This window comes from Gallus gallus, chromosome 10 (genome assembly GCF_016699485.2).
Source record: "Gallus gallus isolate bGalGal1 chromosome 10, bGalGal1.mat.broiler.GRCg7b, whole genome shotgun sequence".
NCBI classification, from domain to species: domain Eukaryota; kingdom Metazoa; phylum Chordata; class Aves; order Galliformes; family Phasianidae; genus Gallus; species Gallus gallus.
This window is the reverse complement of record NC_052541.1, coordinates 15,194,509-15,204,522: the sequence shown is the minus strand read 5'-3', so window position 1 is coordinate 15,204,522 and position 10,014 is coordinate 15,194,509. Positions and strand designations below refer to the sequence as shown.

At 40.5% G+C, this 10,014-nt stretch overlaps 1 long non-coding RNA gene across 50 annotated transcripts in view; it reads right to left on the bottom strand.

Annotated features, from left to right (window-relative positions):
• Window positions 1-1,115: 1,115 nt before the first annotated feature.
• LOC107054254 overlaps window positions 1,116-10,014 on the bottom strand; it is a 95,374-nt gene continuing 86,475 nt past the window's right edge. For 39 of the 50 annotated variants that reach the window (XR_005862624.1, XR_005862635.1, XR_006931041.1 and 36 more), the window contains 5 exons: window positions 9,836-9,916; window positions 7,634-7,832; window positions 4,573-6,062; window positions 4,164-4,417; window positions 1,116-4,053 (listed from right to left, as the gene is read on the bottom strand). This is a non-coding gene — a long non-coding RNA (uncharacterized LOC107054254). The remainder of the gene's footprint in view (window positions 4,054-4,163; window positions 4,418-4,572; window positions 6,063-7,633; window positions 7,833-9,835; window positions 9,917-10,014) is intronic. The other 11 variants (XR_006931054.1, XR_006931038.1, XR_006931033.1 and 8 more) reach the window with 10 other exon arrangements.

Sequence of the window (10,014 nt, the reverse complement as noted above, 5' to 3'; positions counted from 1 at the left end):
ATCTCATCCCTCTTTCCTTGGAGCCATTAGCACAATACCAAATACAAATGTAAATAACAAGGCTGCAGGTAGCTCATAGATTTGCTCTGTTTCCAAGCTCCAAAGCCTCTTACAGTGGAAAAAAAAAATGCTATCCCAAAAGCCACAGATGTTGGTAAGAGACCTTTATCTCTTTCTGAAAACTTGTGTGACCAAGTTTCCTATAATTTATATAAAGCAGATGCCTGCTTAAATGCTTTACTCAGAGCTGACATGGTTCCTACATTGAAGCAGTTAACAATAAATTATAAGGACTAATGGATTAGATCAAGATGCATGGAAACACTATATTTATTCTTAAGAATGATATTTCACCCCCAAAAATACCCTAAAACTCTGAGGGTTTGGAGAAAAGATACATATTCCAGATAAGTACTATGCTGCTTATATTGGCCAAAATGCAACAGCACTAAAGCAACAAGCTGTGCTTAAACACAAAGGAAGAGACATGCAAATCTGTGTCACTTTGGGTTTGTATGTGATTCAAGGAAAACCACCATCTACAGGTTGCCTGAGGATCCTTTTCTAAGATGGATGCTTGTGTTGAAGGTGGACGGCTCAGGCCCAGGCCTGAACTTGTACAGGACTGGGGATGTTGGGTGGAGAAAGCTTCTCTTTCTGCTTGCTGCAGAAGTAAGGTTCATTGCCGAGCTTCTGTCCACTGTGTAAACTGCACCAGAGTTCAACATGTAAGAATGAATAAGCTTGAGTTTGGGCCTTTTCTTGGATAATCAAAGTGGACCAGGCTGTAAGGATAGGCTGCTGAGGAATGCAGATTGGCAAACTGGCAGATTGCTCTGATAAATTCTCTTATTTTTTCCTTTTGGATAAGATACAGGAAAGTTCTCAAGAAATTTATATTCTGATAAGAATGCTGTCCACAGGCGATACTTGCTAGTAATCCTGGCCCATAAAAATGCTGAGAACATCCATGGAAAGTCAAAAATGAACAGTAGAGTTTGTAGGTAGGTTAGCACTTGCAGATAGTGGGTTTTTTTCAAGTATTGCCAGTGGGACATTCTTCAAGGTTCCCAAGAGAAGGACTGAATGATGCAGATCAAAGCACAATGCCAAAAGCAATTTCAGTAATGATGTAATTAAATTTAACAAAGAAAAAAAGAAGGGAGAAGCCTTTCCACCTGCGCTTTTTCTGCCAGAGTTCTTCCCTTCTACTCCTAAGCCTCCTCTAACACTCACAAGAAAGGCCAAACTGAGGCTCATTCCTAACTTACCTGAAGCACATTGACTGCAAAATATTGGTAACATCCATGCCTGCAGTAGATGTTTAGGGCTGCTTGGAACAGAAAATAGTAGGAGCAGTTGGAATGTAACTTCAGTCTATAATTCTCTGCAAATGTCTGCAAGGGTGCAGTTTCCTCCAAGTGCTCTACGGTGTTTGGAAGCCAAGAGAAATAACATTTTTTTTTCTTGCAACCAAGTCACTTATGTTTAATTTATACAGAAATAGGTACGGTCTCCTTCAGCACCAGAGCGTTGGGGTGTTTTTAATGAATAACTTATAAGAAACAGTCACCTGCTAACAGGTCAGCCTCCCTTTTGTGTTTCATTCCAGTTTCATTAGTAAAGAAAAAAGGCCTTTGATTGGATTAATGGAAATAAAACCGCAGGGACTAAATTATAAAGTATCCAGTGGTTATTTCTAGTAGCTCCTACTTGCAACCATGTTTTCTATCATTTCAGGCACAAAGCTTTGGTGTATAAATACATCTGTCTTAGACTGGAACATGGAAAAGGTTTTGCTTTAGCAGAAATAGCATTTCATCTTTTTCTCTGCAGTCATTCAGCTGGGCAGACTCTGCCTTTATGGGTAACACCCCTATGGGATTGCTGAGCTGCTGGGAATGCTCTCAGTAGAAACTTTGCTGTGGACCCTCTTGAACCTGTTTGTTTTTTTCTCCTCCTCGTATCCCTTCACCACCACCACCACTGCCCAGTTATTTTTATTTATGTATTTATTTAATGTCATTGAAATGGCATTATCTGGAGATGGCTACAGGCAGGACGCAGAGCCATATGCTCAGCCTAACTTATATAAACAGTGTCCTGGATGACAGCCTTTCCTAGCCCATCTGCAGCTGCCAGGGAATCCATTATTTTTCTGGTCCCTGGGGAGAAAAAGTTCTTGAGCATCATTACTCCTAGGCAAATGTAACTGACTCTACCATGCACCCTAATTTGCTTGCCATAATTATAGGTCGCTCACCCCCTTTTGCAATTTATAAACCCTTTTTATTTATTTTTTGTACTTATCAATAATGAATGGAGGCTAGTGAATCATGGGGCTGTAATATCTGAATATTATGAAAATGCTAATAACAAGGTATCATAGGCAGCAGCACCCAGGTCTTATCAGCTGGTCAGATGCTCTATTAAGCAGCCAGTGAGGAGTTCAAGCAAATTGGTTATGTTAATGTCCTGTAGTACTTAGGGAAGATGAGGAGTTAGCAATTAATTTTTTTCTTCTTCTTCCCAGGCTGCAAATCGACAGGGCAAATTTATATTCCTCCTATTCTATGGGACCCCAGCTCAGAAGGGGGGCAAGGAGGAAATGCAAGCGTCTAGCAAGAGCTTTCTGAGATCTAATTGAATGATGCAACTGCAGAGCTAGTGGGAGGCCAAGGGGGTGAGCGAGGAATAAATAAATAAATATATAAATAAGCAAGCAAGCCCCACAACAATGGGAATGCCACACTCTTCCCCATTCATTCAGCTGACAGTGCTTTTGCAACTTAAACCTGTTTTATTAATTATGTTTGACATTTCCTTAATTAGTTTCATTTACATCCCATCAGCCCCTACCAGACGATTGCCCCATACATCATTTCACCAGAGGACTGAGATGCCTACAGAATTACAAAAACACCCTCCCCCCCAATCCTCAATAACTCATCACTGTACACTTCATGGATTTTTGAGAATGAATCCTTTCACCTGCTACGTTTCTTAAAAAATACACAGATATTTTGTCATCTTTTTAAAAGGATTATGACGTTTTCAAAGGCACACGATGATGGACTAAATTTCTATTTTCATTCCATGCACACAGTTTGCTTTGTTTTACAGTTCCCGTGTATCTTGACATTGACAAAGTATGGACTTTACTGAAGAATCCCTTTATGTGGACCCTGTCCTAGCTCCACTGAGCACTGCTATCCTGCCCCAGTGCCTTCCCCAGATAGCTCTGCATGCTCACAATAGCTTCTTTTAATTTATAGGCACATTCCTGTTGTCCCCATAGTTGTTATCCAGTTTTCCATACACTGATTAATTTCCACAGGAGACCTATGACAGATTCTTTTACAACTTTAGTAAAAGGATAGGTTGGTTGTTTCATACTAATACCTCGACTTGCTCTCTCGCATCTCTGACCTTCCTCTCCATTCAACCATTCCATGAGCTGAAGAATGCAGATTTTAGGCTGCAACTCATCCCTTAGCACAAGGATGACCAGGTGATTTGGATCTGGAAGCTTCTCCGCTGCCATCCTGCGGGTCTGCATGAAGGCCCTTGTGCCCCATTGAAGTAGCCAGCCCTATATCCCAAACTGAGAGCCACCCATGAAAACAGACATGGTGGTGGCAGATGCCTGGTCCCAGCCTGGCTTTTCTGTCCTGCACTCAGCATGACAAGACTGACTGTTCCTAACAGGGGTACAGTGACAACCTGTTTGTGCTAATCCCAGAACGTGCTACCAGGAGCTGTCATTTCAGAGTCATCACACTCTCTATTGATATCAGTGAAGTTAATCATGCAGAAGGAAAAAGCTTGTATGAAAGCAGATAATTATTCCCCTGTTCTGTAATAATACATACAAGGGAAAGTGATTCTCGTTGTCTTGGCAAACTGTGACATCTCAGCACATTTTCTGCTTAGTACTGATGTTCAGGCATCCTTTCTCCTTTATGATTCCCAGGTCAGAGTTGGTGCACTGAGAACTACATACAGAGAGAGAGGTTTCTTTCTTGCTGACTGCTGTCCTTCAGATACAATAACCTAAAAAAAAAACGACACGGTGGGAACATAGCAATAGTAAGTAACTTAAAAGCCTGCATTTCTTTGGGAAGTTCTAACTAAAAGGATAGTTGATGACTAGTTGTCTGTACCTGATCAACAACTGTTCTCAGGTTGGATGTTAGGAAAAACTTCTCAGAAAGAGATGCATTGGCACAGGCTGCCCAGGGAGGTGGTGGAGTCACCGTCCCTGGAGGTGTTCAAGAACTGCGGACATGTGGCACTGAGAGACATGGTCTAGAGCAGTCACAGGCATGGGTTGATGGTTGGACTAGAGGATCTTATTGGTCTTCCCAACCTTAATGATTCTGTGATTCTATGATTCCTATAAGAGCAGTCCAAATCTCTGTAACAGAGCACAGAGTAGGGATCTGTCAGCTCAAGCCTTCCCAATACAACTACCAGATGGACTTGCAATCCCCAATAAAAGAAATATTCATGCAGCATATGGAAATATATGAACTAGAAGAAAAACACTCAAAGAAATATTGATGTGCTTACTTTCTCAGTGGGACTTATTTGGTAGGGCAAAGTGAGCTTCATCGTCTCTTAACCACATTTCTCAGCCCTTTTGGCTCTGGGATCAGGTTGTGCAAAGCCAGGCAGATATTTCTTCGCATGCAACAAGATCCAGATGTTACAGATGCTCCTGGTCCTCTGTCCTGCCCAACCCTCCTGTGGCTGAACCTAGCCCAGGTTATAAGCAACTGTCTCCTCAACTTAAGTTTGCTCAGAAATTTAAGTCTTTGTTTTAATAAAATTCTCCAAACATTTGATCCTTGAAGGAGAGGCAGAGGGGAGAAAATGGAGGAATAGGGCCCACAGTTTACCTTAGAGGTTATTACATCTGCGCTTTGGGAACTAGCAGACGTCAGGGCTGGAGTTCCACAGTTGGCCTAGACATAGAGAAAAATCTTGCAATTTGTTCTGAAACCGGAGAGATTTCATCCTATTTTGGAATCCTTCCAGGTAAAAGCCATGCCTGGGACCCTATCCAGATTTTCTGCAAAGCAATGGCTGTTTCATTTCCAGATCATTTCAATCCTCAAGATCAAAGGGAGCCTGATTTTAAAAGCAGGAATTAAGTACTGGCGAAGAAGAAGGCAGTTTTAACAGTGCTGTAATCGTGCACACGGTTCGCAGAGAAGTTTAGTCAGAAAGTTTGGGGGGGGGTGGGGGGTGGTTTTGTTTTGTTGTTTGCCTCTTGCTTCATTCCTTTCCTTGTTCTCTCTTATCTTTGATCCGAGCATTTCCCCAAGACACTGCGAGAACAAGGGTGTGAGACGAATACGAAACAGATTGCGGGGAAAAGGTTGATAAGAGGCATTCAGTAGTTGCTGGTGTTTTTCTTTTTCGAGAACGCGTCTCAGAAGCAGTTCAGAGGAAATCTGGAGATATGAAGACAGGGGATGAAATACATATCCCAGTGGGATCACAAACAGCCCTGGGTGTTGTTCTGCAGGCTCTTGCTTCACACAGTGGTTCTTTTTGAGCTGGGTTGGCTGCTTTTTAATAATGTCCTCTTCGGTCGTTGATGCTCTTTCATGGCACGTTAACCTCAAAGGGTTTAGATCATTTCCCAGCTTTCCTGTTTGGATTCCCCTACACGCACATGAACACAACCCCCAAACCCTCTGGTTCAATTATGCAAGTATAAAAACCTCCACTAAAACAGTTCGGTAGATTTAGCAGATGCTGCCAGGGCTTCAGATATATCTGAAATAGCATCAAATGGTCAAAAAAAAAAACCAAAAAAACAAAAAAACAAAATCAAAATATTTTTCTGTCACATGCTGTCATACATTGTCAGGGAACCTTGTGCTGTAGCTGCAGTGAAGTTGAATCTGATTAAAAGATCAGCAAACAAGGCAGGTTGAGGGGAATTTGATCTCATCATTGCTATGCCTGGAAATACCTGTCATTTTCTAGGTTGTCCTGCACTGTGACACTCCTTCTTATCCAGTTTGCCAATGGACATTCATGGTGACATTCTGTGGAAGCAAAATGGGGAAGAAACAAAAAAAAAAGACCTGATCCATTCCAGTTTTATTTTCAAGTCCTCTGTTATTATTCCTCTGAGATCAAGCCTAAACATAAATACTAATTATCAGAGCTACAGACAAATGAATAATTTGATGTAAAACAATCCTGCTTTATTCAAATGAGAGTGGAGGTGAAATTAGAGCTATGCAGGATATTGTGTTAAAAAGCACACGCACATACACACAAAGAAAGAAAGCAAAATGTCTAATTTTAACGTAGTGTTGTTATCTGTGATTAATGATTTCCGTGGGTGTATAACTCTTATGCAAAAATGCCATGTAATCATGTACATATTTGATTAAATAGCTTAATTTGTGTTCATTTAAAAAAAAATAAAATAAAGCCAAATAAGCTAGATAATGAGTGGGCGTGTTGTAGGAAAAGCAGATGGGATTTGAGGCGCTAGCTGTGTTCAAAGGAAGCCACCAATTTCACTTCAAGAATATTTGCGTATGAAAGCTGATATTTTCTAGAAACATTCATGAGTTGAACACAGAGGGATTTTTTATTTTTTATTTTTTTATTTTTGCCAAATTCTGCTGTTTTTAATGAAGGCACATAGGAAAAAAAAAAGTTCAGCTGAGACGGTTCAATTCTTGGGAAGAGCATCTTTATTTATTTATATTTCTGTGTTTACTGGGAATGTTTTCTTTCTCTGAGTCAATTATACCTAAAGAAACCTTTTGTTTACTTCTGAGCTTCTGACAACAACCTCCTCTTTCTTTGCCGTCACCTGTGGCATTAAATACAGAGATTTCATCACACAACAAAAATATTAAAAAAAGACACCTCTCCAGGCTGGAAATAATGGGATTTTTTTTCTGTGGGTAAATCTGTGTAAATCACAGTGTCAAATGAATGGACAAAGCTTTAATGTGGCTAATAAACACAGCCCTCTGTTTTGTGCAAGGGGAATTTTTATGAAAATGATCAAATAAAGTAATAAAAGAGAAGGGGCTTCCCCTCTGGGTTTATGAGCTCTCTCGTTACACATCATGTATGACACACTGACTGGCAGAATATATGATGGACTGTCATACATTGCAGAATGACTTCAATTAGGATGATAAGATGACAAGTTCCCATAGTTCATATACGGGTTGGCTGTGTTGTATTTTTACAACAGGGTTCTTACTTTGACCTCTTTCTTTCTAATGTTTGATACAAAATTTAAGGGGCTGGTTGAGGTCAGAGGAGACAAAATGTGACTTATGTTGGGGGTGGGAGAGGAGGGCCATTTGTTTCTTTGTTTGTTCTGCTATCCGTGGAAAAGATCCTGTAATTCAGTGTCTGACTCACTATTAAAAATAATTAATGCCAACAGTTCAGCCCACACACATAACTCCAGAGTAACAAACCAACAAGTGCAGCCTGCACTCACGACCAACCGCTAAAATCACACAACCTACAAGCAAATAAGGAGGCACAAACAGGCAACACAACACATAAGCCGACATCCACAAGTGTCACCATGAATCGCTTTGCAGTCCTACCCATGGGATCACAGAGCCAGAAATACCTTTGTCTCCACAAGAAAGAAGCTGACATCAGGCCTATGAAGACACACTGGAGGAAGCAGAACCACAGCATTATTCACAGGTAGTTCCATGATTGTCTAAAACCCCTGGTTTGAGACAGGTGGGAAACTCTGCTTGAAGAAGGAGCGGCATCTGAGATGGATTTCCAGGTGGTGGTGTTGGTATTTTGAATCACAGGGGCTGAAGAAAAATGCAAAAGTAAGCGTTGGCTACAACTTTACCAATGGCTTTGAGATTCTGGGAAAATTCCCATATGAAAAAAAAAATATATATGTTTATATCTATAAGGTCTTCCTTTGGGGCTATGTTACAGTTCTTTAAACGAGTACGTTCCAATGGTTATCAAGATCAAACATTGCTCCTGTAGGACATACATGTAACAGCAGTGGGTCAGGATCAATCTCAGAGTGCTTCTTCTGCGGCAGCTATAAAACAGATAGAATGAAGATGGAAACCTATTCATTGTCTACAGGGCAAAGCAGGCTCCATGATAGCACTGATCCCTGAGACCATCATCTCCCTGACCCCAAGGATACTCTGGTCAGACAGCGTTGCCTCGTCAACTCAAAATTTGACCCAGACATTTTACATTGTGGCGTTATTTGAGACAGTCCACCAACCTGCAAAAGCAAAATGTTTTCCAGCGGAAGATCAAATATTTTCCAGGTGGTCTATTCTGCAGATTCAGCGTTATTGCAACAGATTTGCCTTCAAGTCAAAAAATTGCTTGTGTACAAGTCTCAAAAGCAAATCAGTAAGTGGAAAGAGCAGGATAATGGAGGCACTTATCACTGAACAAAGACAGAGGTTTGGTTTGCATACATTCAGGTGGGAATGACTCTGACTTTGAAGAATGACACATGTCATGAAATAGCTGTGCAGAGGAATATACCTCAAACATGACGAAAAGGAAAAGCCTCGCCGGGTAGAAACCGAATAGCAAAACTCGCTGCACTTCTCATAAGCCACAAATATCAGTAGTTACCGGGAAGAATTTCCTTGGCATCTACTTCTTGGAATAAATTGAGGTCTAAATCTAGACTAATGTGCCCAGAAGCTCCTTGTGGAGGAGAAAAAGAGAATAAGGGCAAAAAATTCAGCTGAGTTTAATCTGAACAGTGTATCCATCACCAAAAATGATACAAATCAGCTATTACTGGATCATGCAAAAGCAACTCCACTACCTGTGATCCTTCCTTTGCTTTCTAAACCTCTTTTCAGCCCAGCCTAATGAATTGTCAGAACTGTCAGACAGCTCCAAGGAATGACAAATGTCTATGATTTGCTGCTGCTGCTGCTACTTTGCTGAAAACACCTGATGTATATAGTCTTGAAATCCTGTGTTTTGTGTTAGAGGCAAGGGTAAGCTGAAGGAATTGGTGTACGTGTGGAGTTATTTTCTTTCATTTTGTGTATATGTAGCCTAGTGAGAAGAATATGGTAAAAGAAAGTTCAGATTGAATGTTAAAGCACTCCCAAACCAAGAAATGACCAAAAGGAGGCAGAAGATACAACCCCAGCCGTGGTCCATTTTGAACATTTTACAATTCCATATTTAGCTACATGATTTCATATTATGTATAATAACTGTCTGTGACCCAGCATAAAACTTGCAATGATATATCCCCATTCTTGTATGAGGTTTTCTTCATCAAAATAATAGATAGTAAAACACAAAGCATTCCAACTCCACAAAGAATTTTTTGACAGACAATAAGATCAATCAAATAATTAATTTGACAAATATCAGAGTCTGAGTTATACAGGCTCCAAACATTTATTAACTTGCAGCCAGATTCTGTGAACATTTGTCATTGACTTAAATGGGTCTAAGATTTCACTTCTTGACGAGTGACAGGCCCTGATGGGTATTTAGTCATTTCTGCTATACCAGATTGGCACTGTACTTAATACATTTGCTAATTCTGTCATAGAACTTACTCTCTATAATGTTCCCCTGCACCTTGCCTGAAGAAACTCTTGTGAATTTGTCCTTTGAATAACACACAGGGAAAAAAATATAGTTTGGGGAAAGAGTGGGATTCTTTTGTCTAATTATTCACGGACTGGAGAAGAGTCTTTGTTGCTTTGTTGCTAGTCAGAAGGTGTTTTCAAAAACAGATCCCACATAATCAGGTCGGTTGTATGAAGTTATGAGAAAACTTCATTATGCGGGTACTTACTCGATGATAGCTGCAAGCATGGTTCTATCCTTGAAGGAAAGGCACACTTGAACTTGATTCGAAGGGTTGCAAATTTTAAGACTGCAAGAAAAGAAACGAAGTCCTGGAAAGCTGAACCAAGTGCATCAAGAAACAAGGAAATAAGTGGATCATTCCTCTTACTATCACAAAGTGAGGTT